Source organism: Lepisosteus oculatus, chromosome 11 (assembly GCF_040954835.1).
Source record: "Lepisosteus oculatus isolate fLepOcu1 chromosome 11, fLepOcu1.hap2, whole genome shotgun sequence".
NCBI classification, from domain to species: Eukaryota; Metazoa; Chordata; class Actinopteri; order Semionotiformes; family Lepisosteidae; genus Lepisosteus; species Lepisosteus oculatus.
The window spans coordinates 7,581,833-7,594,230 of NC_090706.1; the positions used below are offsets into that span (position 1 = coordinate 7,581,833).

Consider the following 12,398-nt stretch of genomic DNA (forward strand, 5'->3'; position numbering starts at 1 on the left):
TGTACTGAGGTGTTTAACTAAGGCAGAGGACAATACCTGCTTTTGTTCTCTGTGCAAGTAAATGAGAAGAGATGATGAATCACTCCTCAACCACTGATGGGTTATTAATTGAGCTTTTCCATATCTCCAGTTTTTCATCCACTGGTGGAACAATATTTTGACTGTGTGGAAACAGTGGAATCAAGTTGTTTGCAATTTCACCTTCTGCAAGATTAAAACATTCCCTTCCAGATAAACCTAAATACACCAGATTTAGGCAGAAGCAAAAGATCATAAACAACTATGATATTCACAGTGGCATCTATGTCATTATATTATTGTTGCTGTTCTACAAAAGCAAGGCTTCCTACATTTGGTGCTGTGTTTAGGATGATGGTACAAATAGCCTCATTATATAAAACCACAGATGGGTTTTCAAAATTGGTTCATTGTAAAACAAAGGAAAAACAATGACTGCTCATTCTGACATCAAGGACGGCGATTATGTCATCTTTAACAGGCCGTGAGAGGTTAGAGGCGAGACGCGGAGGGGAGAAATGAACAGCCATGTGCTCAGCTGGCCTGCAGCCCCTCGCTGAAACACAGGGCAGGACGGAGACAAAGTGAGGGGGTGGGGCTCCGTGTACCCCCCCGGCCCTCTCGGGACTGTGTGTCTGCGAGGTGCGGCCGATTCATTTCACTGGGGGTCTGGCTGAACACCTGCTCCTTGCATTAGCGAGAGCCTCTGCAAACTGCTCCGCACAGCAGCCTGCTGGCCTCCAGAAGCAGGGGCACCAGCCACCACTCAGGCCAGGGTGAGGCCCAGACAGGCGTGCGACTGGCTGGCCGTCTTTGTCTTTTTTTTTTATTCCTCTGCACGGTCACAAACGGTTTCTAAATAATGGGAAACTATCTTGTTGAGAGATTGCAGTCTTATTTCTTGCTCCCTGACTCCGGGTGCCTCAGTCGTGTGTTTGCTTGCAGGAACAATGCAAGAGACGGCCCTCCTGTGGTCTTTGATGGGACATTTTTCATGTCTTGCCTGCGGACAGTCCATATGATTGGACATGTGGATGTTTTTTCCTCCTCTCCTTTACCGTCTAGGCTTAAACAGTGATCAAGAACAGGGTTCGGCAGCATTTCACGTTTTGCCGTGTATATATTTTTGGACCCCCAGACAAAATCTGGAGGGCGTATGAACAGTGCATTTGATTATGTGGAAAGCACATTTCTGAATCCTTTTCGCAGGCAAAGTGTGATCGATCTAGTACTCTGTTCTAGTCTTCCTGGCACGACGTTCTAGCAAATATCCACCTGCAACTCCGTTTTTTCAATGTTACTTTAAACAGAATGTATACCTCACATTATTAAAGACAACCAGGATTATTTCAAAAGTGAAAAGTGCAAAATTGGATAATTGCAGTTATCAGGATTGTAAAGGGGACTACATGATGTATAAAATCACAGTATTATGAACTGTAATGCTTTTTTTCTTCTTAGGTATAATTCACTGTGACTATCAAAGCAAAGTTCATAGAATATCACTGTAGTTTCAGACACTGTATTCTGTGTGTGTGTTTATGCAGAAGCTGCAGAGAACACAGTTCCAGAGAACATTGATTTATGTCTGTTCATGCTTGTATATAATGTGTGCACAAGGTGCAGTGAATTGATCACAGAAGAGAGACTTTCAGTTTCCTCTGCCTCCTGTAAGTTGTTCAGCTGTTCAGCCTGTCTACATCAAGTGATCAGTAAGTGCAAAGACAAGATGTAGAAACGTATTTTTTTTAAAACCAGGTGTGGATTGCAATCTAAGATTTCAATTTGGAAAAATCCCTGGACCATTTTCAAAGTTTTGTATGTACCCCTAAAAAGCTTTGATTTGCTAATTCTGCACTCTTTGGGTAAAATTAGCTGGTTTGCACTTTTTGTGAAGGATGATGTACTCCTAACGTTTCCTCTAGGAGACATACACTGTAAATGTGTGAAGGGATGCTACTGGGCAGCATGCGGTACTTGCTATCTGTGCCTATTTCGGGGAAGGGATTGGGATTAGAAAAACCGAATCATGACATTATACTTCCAAATAGCCTCTCTCGGGGGGGACTGGTTAAAAGGAGCTTCAATGTGCCAATTACTAGCAGGCTCTGCCCCCAGAGAGCTCTGGCTCTTGGCTTTGCGGTCTTCCCAGCATTTCGCTTTGTTTCTTGTCACAAGCAGTCGCTCCACAAATTATTGATGGGTACGTCTCGCCGGGACAGCACGGGAGCGGAAAAGCTTTGTTGTGTTTTTAATTGGCATGTATTTATTTTTTTAGAAACCCCCACCCCTCCCCCAGCCACACACGGCTCCCTCCATTAACTTTAAAAATGATATTTCAGACGACGGCGACCGACTGTTCTTTGATTTAGAAGTTTGGTCCAGGCTGCCAGCGTGTCCCCTCGGTCCTGCAGGGAGGTATTTATTATTTATAAGAGTTTGCCGATGGGAGGGGGGGTGGGTTCTGCTGGAATGTGTTTTACGGACAGATCGCGGAGGTGACGCGTTTGTGGGGGAGTGCCAAGCCATTGTCTGCTCAGTAAGACCCTTCCCTCCCGTCCCCGCGAGGAGTGACTTTGAAAACATGTGCTTTTTTATTGTCTCTGTGAACCCCCCCCACCTCCTCCACCACACCCAGGCCCCTCTGAGCCAGCGCTGTTTGTGGGGTGATTTATTTTGAAGGCTCCTAGTTGTCTCTCCTAGCTCCTGCTTGATCAGATAACTTCCACCTCAGTGGTTCTCAAGCTACACATCTTGGCTGAGCCAGTCTGTCTCCTTTTGTTGTGTGTTTTCCTTATAGGCATTTTTTAATTACCTTTACATGTATTTCTACGTATATACTGTATTTAAATACTATCCATGCTTTATTTTATAGGGACCATTTTTTTTTTAAGTGGTCTGTTCCATTCCGGTAGGCAGGTTGAAGAACTACTACATTTTCTTTTAATTTGAATGAAGGCCTTGACGTGGAGGAGAGATGAATAGTTGACAAAAGGCCAGTTCCAGCCCTTCATTGAATGTTTTATGGGCTCGGGTTGAAACAGGGCCTTGAGTGGGATCTTCCATTCATTTTTTAGCAAGAAGGCAGATTTAGTAGATTCCTTGGTGATCTAAGGCTCGGGGATATTTCGCTTTCCTGAAATTACTTTCTGAAAGTTTCAAGCAGCTTTGTGTGTGACCTACAAGTATTCAACTTGACCCCTGCTGTACACAATGTTGGTAATCCCTAGCAAGATGGCCCTGCTGTGCTGGGACGTGAGGGAAAACCCACACTACCATATTAGGAATTCAACGTTTTAGGGTTAATGTTGCAGAGGATGCTACCTCTTAATTTTCTATGCGTCGTCAGACTCAAGAAGTGAAATACCCAAATCTTCCTATTGCTGTTTGTGCAGTAAGAAAGGAATCTGTGGGAAGAACTTAGCACTGACGCAAATGCATATAACTCACTGAGAATTTCGAGAAGATCCGGTGTTTGGGATCCATTCATTCAGCAAGCTTCATTCCGAAAGCTAACGCTAACCATGTGCTTTATCATTTCACGACTCGTTCAAATGCACAGGGGAAAGTGACGTTCTGTTGTAAATAATATATATAACTATGAATAAATCCCTATTTTGTGCCAGCGGTTTGTGAATGTATTATTGCTCAGGCCCGGAGTGCGACATGGGATCAGGTCGCCTCAGAAGACCAGGTGTACTACACGAAGTTTGCGGTTTTGTACACGTTAGCTCTTGGGCTGTAGCAGGAATGTTTCATAATATATTATAAATACTGTATATCCACCTGCTCCTGCAACTCTTTTCCCGAGACCGAACAAACGGCGTTTTCTGCAGGTCAGGAAATTCTACTAATTCAGCGGTCGGGCAGGAAACAGTATTTCAGCGGCTAGGGTCCCAAGTCCGTGCAGGCAGCGGCGCTATGAAGTCCTTTATAAAGTAGCAGGATAACAAGAAAGAGGCTGCGATCTGGGCACAGCACCCTGTTGAGCGCTGCAGCTTCTGCCTTGGCGCTTTCAATGGTCCAGCGAAGCCCCGCGCCGCGATTGGGGGGATGGCGCAGCCTGCAGCGACAGCATTGGCTGCTTCCCTGGACAAAGTTCGCTCTTTGCATATGGAGCCCCACCTTTTTTACGCGAATCTTGAAACACCAGTGAAAAAAAAAAAATAGAGAGAGGGAGAGGGGGGGCCAAAAAGGGAGAAAAAAAAACACACACACATGGGTTTGTAAGACCGTACCGTGCCGTTCATGAATGGACTATCGTTGGCCATCTGACACGTTTCCAGCTCGGGATTTATTTTTTCCACCGGCGATACAAAGAAACGAGAAGGTAAGACCAACGCTAATCTTTCACCTTATCGGTGTACGGTATTACGCGTTATGTGGTGAGTGTGTGTGGAAGGGAATTTTTTTATTCTTTTTTTTTTACACACACGGCGCCATTTTCATCCATGAATCATTTAAAATACCTGCCTCAACACCACTACTACCCACCCCCCCCCCCCTTCCAGGATAAACAACCTTGGGAAGAACAAATATGAAATAATAACTGCGTAAAACCTGATGATCTAAATATAGACGAGTAAACGGGTTAATCCTGAGAGAGGCGGTCTGCTTGGTATTAACAGGCAACGCTACAACGCGCCGAATCTATCGCTTCCGCCGCTGAAACCTGAACGTTTAAATGCTACACGCGTCGTAGTACGATAAATACAGTGAGGTTATCAAAAGCCTGGTACAACGGAAGTCGTTTGAAATGCGTTTTAATTTGCATTACCTAAAGGGTGAGGTAGTGCGTTTCAGACGCATCATTCAAAGCATGATGGTGCCCACCGTTCAAACACGCGTCGGTAAAACTTGCAACACCTACAACCTCATTTTCATTTATCGCCCCCCGACTCAGTACTCCAGGTTGGCTTTTGCAGATATTGAACAGTCGGTATTGATAATCTTTTTGGGGGCGGTTCGCGGGAATTGCGTTGTTTTTTTTTTTAAGAGCGATGAAGCGCAGGCTTGGTGTCGCAGCTCACTGGTGTGGTGAAGCACAAGTTTTCCACGCACGGGGTTTGTAACCTCTTAGTCCGGAGAGACATTTCGCTTCTGCGAGATAAAAGAGGCACGGACCCCCCCGAGGCCGACGGGGAAGGGGAGAAGACTTCTCCGCCTGCCCCAGGTTGTAAACCTCATCCTTCCCAGTCGCGTTTGCGGCGCAAACCTGTACAAGAAGCCTTTCCTTTTGTGTTTGGAGCTGGTGTAGGGCTCGGAAGCGTTTTGTTTGTGAGGTGTTCCTTTGTGTAAAGAAAATGAAAGTATAGACTTTTCATTCGGTTTAGTTATTGGAGATCGAAACGGGGACGTTTTTATGTAGAAAAAGTGGGCATCGCTTCCACCAACGTGAGATTTATCTCCCTTAAAGTGCTGGGTGCGAGTGACCTCGGTTTTTTTAAAATTTCTCCTCGATGGGGAAAACGCGTTTGATATAAAGGCAACTGAATGCAAGCACAGAGTTTAGGGTCTCCTTTCACTCTGTCTTCTGTCACTTACACGGGTTATCATCTTTGTTGTTGTTGAAATATAAACTCCGCTCTTCGGGTACAAAACAAAAGAACAATCACAAACATTGCCGGCCCTTCACAGAGGTGCGAAATTGGGCACTCTTGTATCCAACTTGAAAGCCCTCCTAATCTCATTTGTTGGTATTCATTTGGGATTGTGACATTTTGCGCTTCTGGTATCCAAAGTCGGAAGCTTGAATCGATAAAGTAAGACACTTTGTTTAATGGAGTTGGTCTGAGAATAAAGATTATGACAAGGGAATACAAATCTTGCGAGTCTTGTGAAAGATCAGACATGTTCTGATTGATTGAAATATTAATGACGTAGAAATGTATAAAAATGGCTCGTTTTCTGCTGAAGGTTTTTAATTTTTTTTTGTTGCGATGCAGTTTAATTGTAGCAGATAACTCCCAGGAGAAGTTACAGTGTGTTAAAAAGCACAGCTGTATGTCGTTAGTTGTTGGCAATACAGTTAGTAACGCATTCAGTGCCTTTTCTGAGCACGGCACCTTCTCGCTAGCAAAACACGGTTTGTTCTTCCTTTGGTTTACCAGAAGGATGGTGGGGATTTTTTCGTGTGGTATCATTGCTTTTTTTTTTTACACGACCGCAAAGTAATTTCGACGTGCAAAATAAACATTTCATTACGCAAAGATTCCGAAGTCTTGTGAGCTTGTGAGACGTAATTGCCCTTAATCGCTGGAGCTCGGCCCTGTCTTTTGAAAGCGAGGGTTAGAATTTGCCCCTAACTCCTGCTCTACTTAGACTTGGCTGCACATTAACTTTCCCCGCTGCGCAAGCGAAACTAGAAATAACGATAAATTATGTTTTTGTGTATGTGTGTGTGTGGGGAAAGGGCTGCTGACCTTTGTAACACGTAAGACCTCCTGCCTTCAATCCTTCAGCCCTCGTCAGGAGCGCTCCCAGTGTCCTGTCTCCTGCATTGTGATGAGGTTAGGAGCTGGGTATGGAAAAGGCTGAGGAGTGCAGTACATGTGTCCTAAACTGCCTGGATTGACACATTCTCAGATGAAACTGACGTGCAGAAGACCTAGAAGCTTCTGTTGCAAGGTCTGAAAGCCTTTTATCTTTGCTCCAGTTCTGTGCCAGATGTTATTGTCAACATCATAGTTATGTTAGTTAGTTTTTTTTCCCATAATGGTATGATCCGCCGAAGACGGAGCTCAGCGCAGTGGACGTCGGGATATTCCCGAAAATGAAAATGTCCCTGATGTAGACGAGAACTCCTGGGCTGGAGGTCGTTTTCCTGAAGGATGGCCTCCAGCTCGGAGTCGCAGGGCTGGGATTGTGTACTTCAGGGACAGCCGGGGTCTGATTCCTCAGTCTGGGGGAGGAGCGAGGCCGGAGCACGTCGGCTCGATGATGCCGAACGGAGGGGCGGCTCCAGGCAAACAAAAGGTGGAGGGGTATCCCCAGAGCCCTTAATGTGCTGCCGCCACGCTTCACAGAGCATCGTCAAAGACCTCCCCCCTCCCCGCGCGCACACCTACTCCCTCTTGGAGAAAATATCTGACGCGCTGTAGTGCATCTGGGGGTACTCGCCTGTTTCCCATCACCCCCTGTAGTAAAACAGTGGTGCATTAGAGAAGCTCTGAGGGAAATCCTCCAGTTCTGCATAAATTTCTCTGGTCTATTTAGGTGTTTAAAGACCAGATCTCCTGAGAATATCCTCTATTTACAGTATAAGTGTGTGGCCCATTCGAAAGAATAGTCATTGTCATTGTCATTTTGATTATCTTGTGTCATGCCTGGTTGAGTTTGTGATCATGCCGTTAACTCTGACTGACTTGAGACAGTAAAGGACAATGGGAGATGGAGGGTACTGTTAGAGGAGCCTGCAGGATCAGGACTAGGGGACACACTAGGAGGGAACAGGACGCTGTTCTTTAAGCGTTTGTTTGGTACTCAGAATCCGTGGAACATACAGAGTGGTCACTTTGCGTGGCGTGTGGTGGGATGATCCTGAGAAACCAGGCTTACAGGACAAGAGCCAGGCCACTATGGGCCTGTGGTCACCACAGTGTGACGTCATTTTAAAGAAGCAAACATGAGGTCAGCTGTCCATTGTGATGTCACGTGCCGGCTTCAGAAAGATTCCACCACTGTGGTCAGAGACTTCAGATGCATCACTCACTGAAGTATGGCTCTTCTGCTCTGGCACTGTGAAGCAGTCTGTAGGTAATCAGAACTATCACCCCATACTTGCTTGATTATTGCCCCTTGGACAGCATGCAAGCTGTGAGGCAGGGGCAGCCGTCGTGATGCAACTTGAGCAGTTGGTCATAATTAATCTCCATTGTGCTGGAGCGTATGAAAGGCTAAAAAACTGCTGGCACAGCACATTTGCAGGCGTCCAGTTCCAGACTGCGATAGAGCACTGTAATCTCTTTATCGGACCACTGAATGGCCGTTGAATTTCTAAGCAAGAAGAAAACCTGCATTTTCACACCGTCTGCTGTCTTCTTTCCAAAATTTTAGATTTACTGTTAAACGCTGCTTTCTTTAATCCTATATGTCTGATAAGAACAGCAGACCACAGTAAGGTCTATAAAATAAGACAAGAGAACGTTGGAAAACTACATTGATGACTGGGATAAATGACTGTCACTTCAGCATTGGAGATGGGGTACCATGCGGGGCAGGGAGAGATGGTGAAGGAGGTTTTTAGATCCGAAAAGTGTTCCCAGCCTGTGACTGGGTACTGCCTGGTTGTGATGACTCTGGAGAGCTGTGCTAAGTGGCGAATGTAAACAAACGTTCGGGATGTGTTAACTACTGTTCTCTGGGGCATGTAGGGTCCTGGTATCTTGTTCAAGTTTGTTTATTTGTCATTTCAGCCATATACAAGTATACAGTGGAGCGACATATTGTTCCTCCTGGTCCACGGTGCAAATACAGGCAGGACACTGACATAGACATTGTAGACAGGATACACATAGTGCAAAGTGCAGATAGTGCAAATACATAATACAATATACACAACGCACTGGGGGGGGGGGGGGGATTTAAACCCTGTTTCTGGAATTGGGGCGGGTGCAAGTAGATTCCAGGGTGTTGAGGAGCCAGTCTGGTGGAGCTGGCCCGTATACTGGGATATCTTTCCAGATAGTAAGAAGGCAAAGAGTTTGTGGGAGGGGTCATCTACTATACTGGAGGCCCTGTGTAAGCAGCGTTTGTGATGGGTGACAGAAATGGAAGGCAGGGAGGCTCCAGTAATCTTTTCAGCTGTCTCCACAATTCATTGCAGGGTCTTGAGGTCTGAAGCATTGCAGTTCCCAAACCAAACAGTGACACAGCTGGTCAAGATGCTCTCAAAGTGGTAAGACTGGGCAGAGGAAGGTTTGCCCTCCTCAGTTGCCACAGGAAATGGAGACGCTGCTGTGCTTCCTTGGCTAGGGAGGTGGTGTTGAGGGACCAAGTGAGGTCATCTGTAATGTGTACACCAAGAAACTTGGTGCTTCTTACTGTCTCCACAGGGGAACCGTTAGATGTACAGTGGGGAGTGATCAGCGTGGGCCCTCCTGAAGTCAATGATTATCTCTTTTGTTTTGTTTACATTCAGAGATGGGTTGTTGTTTGTACACCAGTCCACTAGTTGCTCCACCTCCTCTCTGTATGGTGACTCATCGTTGTTGCTAATGAGGTCCACCACTATCATCATCGGCAAACTTGATGATGCAGTTTGAACTGTGCTTGGCAGTACAGTCATGAGTCATCAGTGTGAACAGCAGTGGGCTGTTCCAGTGCTCATGGTGCTACATGGTGATCGGTGTGTTATTACCGATCCGGACTGTCGGAGGTCTCTTGGTCAGAAAGTCCAGAATCTAGTTACAAAGGGAGGTGTTAAAGCTCAATTTTTCTGTCAGCTTCTGGTGGATGATTGTATTAAATGCTGAACTGAAGTGAATGAACAGCATTCTTACATAAGAGTCTTTCTTATCCAGGTGGGACAGGGCCAGGTGAAGGGCAAGGGATACAGCATCATCAGTAGACTGGTTTGGGTGGTACAAGTGATATCCTTCTATTGTAAGATCTGCTGAATAGAAAGTCCAGTTAGCAGTGGACTTTAGAAGATTCCAGAATGGAGATTCCCATCACCAAAGTGTATCACTGGGTTGCATTAAATTCCCAACATCTAGATCTTTTCTAGATGGTTTCTAGATTTTTTTCAAGAGCCCCAATGTTTGGTGTTATTAGTGGCATTTAGATGGATATATACATTTCTATATAATATCTCAGTCCAGATACCTGCTGTAATATTATCAGTTAACAGTAGTCTGTCTTGGGAACAAGGTGGAAAAACAGTTTGCTGTGTTTTCCTATGTTTAATCAAGCCCTTGAAACAAAAAGGAAAAAAGAGCAAAGAAATGCACCATAATCAAAAAATTCAGTTGGCTTCTTTCTAGTCTATTTTTAGGATCTGGCATATCTGAATGTGTATTCCTTTGAAAAACATCTTCAATTTCCTTTTTATAAACATAAATCGGGTTTGTCACCAAAACAGGAATCTGTTCTTGGCAGAGTGACTGCAGTGTTAAGTCTTGCTCCTCGCAAGGCAAGTGTGAGGAGAGACTGCTGATAGTTATCCAGCACCTTTCTTCAGTGCCCCTTAGCACAACATTGCCAGGATAAAGATATATCAGAAAAAAATAATTAGTACAGTGGATTAAGGATACTAAATAGTACAAATTAAACAATCTTAGTTTCTGTGAAGGTAAAAAAGAGCATCTATTTGAGAGTTATGTTCTTCCACTGAAACAAAATTCAAACAGAAACCGCGTTCTCTGTGACGTGGTGTAGTTGGATGACTGTTTTCAGCGAGGAGTCGGAGCTGGAGGAACTTTATAAACATGGGTCTAAAAATAATTTTCCCTGGCTCTGCTAGAGCTACATTCACGTTGTTTCACCTGATTCCCTTTGGTCAGGAAAAACAATCAGGGTGAAGAGGGAGAGGATTTAGGCCACAGAGTGTATACAGTCCAGGATGTGGAGTTCACTGTGAGGACAGGTGGAAACCACCGCTGTTTTCACACTGACAGTGCTGTCTGTTGCAGACAGTGAGAGTTTCTTGCTTTAATTTTATTGTTTGGCCAAATTTTTGCATTTCATTTCCATTGCTGTCGGTGTGGAAGGTCCCATCACGAACCGCAAGGACTCAAGATTCCAGCTGGGCTCCGTCAGGGAGAGACCGGTGGTGTATTGGGCTCTGCAGAGATGTTTGACCAGTTTTTTAGCACACAGGAGTTGCACTAAGCGATCCAGTCAGATGATTGGGTCAAGCTCACATGGAGGTTAAAAATGATTGATTGAGGATGGTGCGTGCATTGGTTTACCAGCGTTTGAGTTCTCGTGCTTTTCGAATCACACAATCATGTCGAAGTATCGCACTTTTAATGTCTGACAGATGTGCGGCTGATTGGAAGCTGCGATACAGCCCCAATAGCGTGGTTTGAGAAGCAGTTTTTCATTTCTTCTCGCCCAGTGCTGCTTAATTAATACGGATGCTTGCAGCTCTTCATCAGCTGTGTGTGTGGCTTTCTGCAGGCACTGTCTGTCTGAGCCCCCAGACAAAAAATAATCTGCAGGATTATTTTTTCCTTGCAGCTGCAAGAAGGTAGCGCAGACAGGAGTGCGATCTCGAGTGGGTTTTAAGTAGGATTCCACGGAGGATCCTGAGAGACGCAGTGGGCCCCAGTGTTTACAGAAAGGCAGAGACTTCATTTCCAGCTCTTCCACCTTACTAAGTGTCTCGGTGCAGCTGGGAGAAAGTTTTGCACTTTAACTTTGCGCACGGAGGTGCGGAAGAAAATTTTCCCAACTTTTTTTTCCCCGCCTTGCACATCCTCACAGGGTTGCATTAGAGATCTGTGAACAGTTTATTGCCTGCCTCATTTTCACCTTTTTTCATCCCCTCCTTCCTTTCTCAGACCGAGTGTTGCTTATTTCCCAACTTGCAAATATCCTGCTAGAAAAGAAAGATTTGATTCCCCTAGATTTGAAAAAAAATGAGGCTTTTCCAGCTTTTTATAGATTTCCGTTTTGATGAGTGTTGAGTGCTCTTGTGTTTTACACTTAGACTATTTTTAAGTTGCTGTGTTTGATGTTTCTGTACCGATGCGTCAGCATGGTCTACAGCCATGACAGAGTTTTTCATCTTTGCGGATGTGCAGGTCTGTGATAAACTCTGAAGTCTGACGCTTGTTTGTCTACAAACCCAAAGTGTTTTGTGGAGGTAGCGAAGGCCAGATGGCTCTCGGGTCCTTTTCCGCACGCCTGGGCGGCGAGCTTACTCTGAAAAACAGACTCTACAAACACACAGTTGAGGGACTTTTGCGAGGGGTTTCTAACATTTTTGGTTTCGATGCCGTGACAATTGGAAAAATGCACAAAGAACATCGAGGCCCTTTTTGCAATCGTTTTGATCCACGAAAAGGTTTTACTCAGTTACACACATCTATTTTTGCCATTTTCTTTTCACTTTCTAATAGAAACCCATATTCGCTGAGCAGAGGCTTATTATACAGCCATGATGTTACAACCTGCACAGAAAATACAGAATTTCCCACAGCCTCTGTGTAAGGTAACCAGCTCCCATAGCTTCCATGCAGGGTAACTGGTGCCATTTACATTGGTTACACTTTGTGCAGCAAAATGTTTATGGAAAGCAGAGTTCTTTTTTTTTTCTGTCATGCAAAAATGTTAATTAAACACATCATGCAGGTTTCTTTTGTGTTAAACAAAATATGCCTGTTTTACTTTTGTGATGCATTTACCGGTTTATTTGGAGTCTAATTTCGTGGTTG

The 12,398-nt window shown here is 44.8% G+C and overlaps 1 protein-coding gene across 14 annotated transcripts in view; it reads left to right on the forward strand.

Annotated features, from left to right (window-relative positions):
* Nucleotides 1-12,398, forward strand: part of epb41a (erythrocyte membrane protein band 4.1a) — an 81,261-nt gene that overhangs the window by 12,711 nt on the left and 56,152 nt on the right. The window contains exon 1 of one of the 14 annotated variants that reach the window (XM_069195504.1): nucleotides 4,187-4,348. The exons of 12 other annotated variants lie outside the window; for them this stretch is intronic. The gene's annotated coding sequence lies outside the window, so the exon portion shown is untranslated. Of the gene's footprint in view, nucleotides 1-4,186; nucleotides 4,349-5,060; nucleotides 5,192-12,398 lie in introns of those variants that run through there. One more of the 14 variants, XM_015348563.2, reaches the window with a different exon arrangement.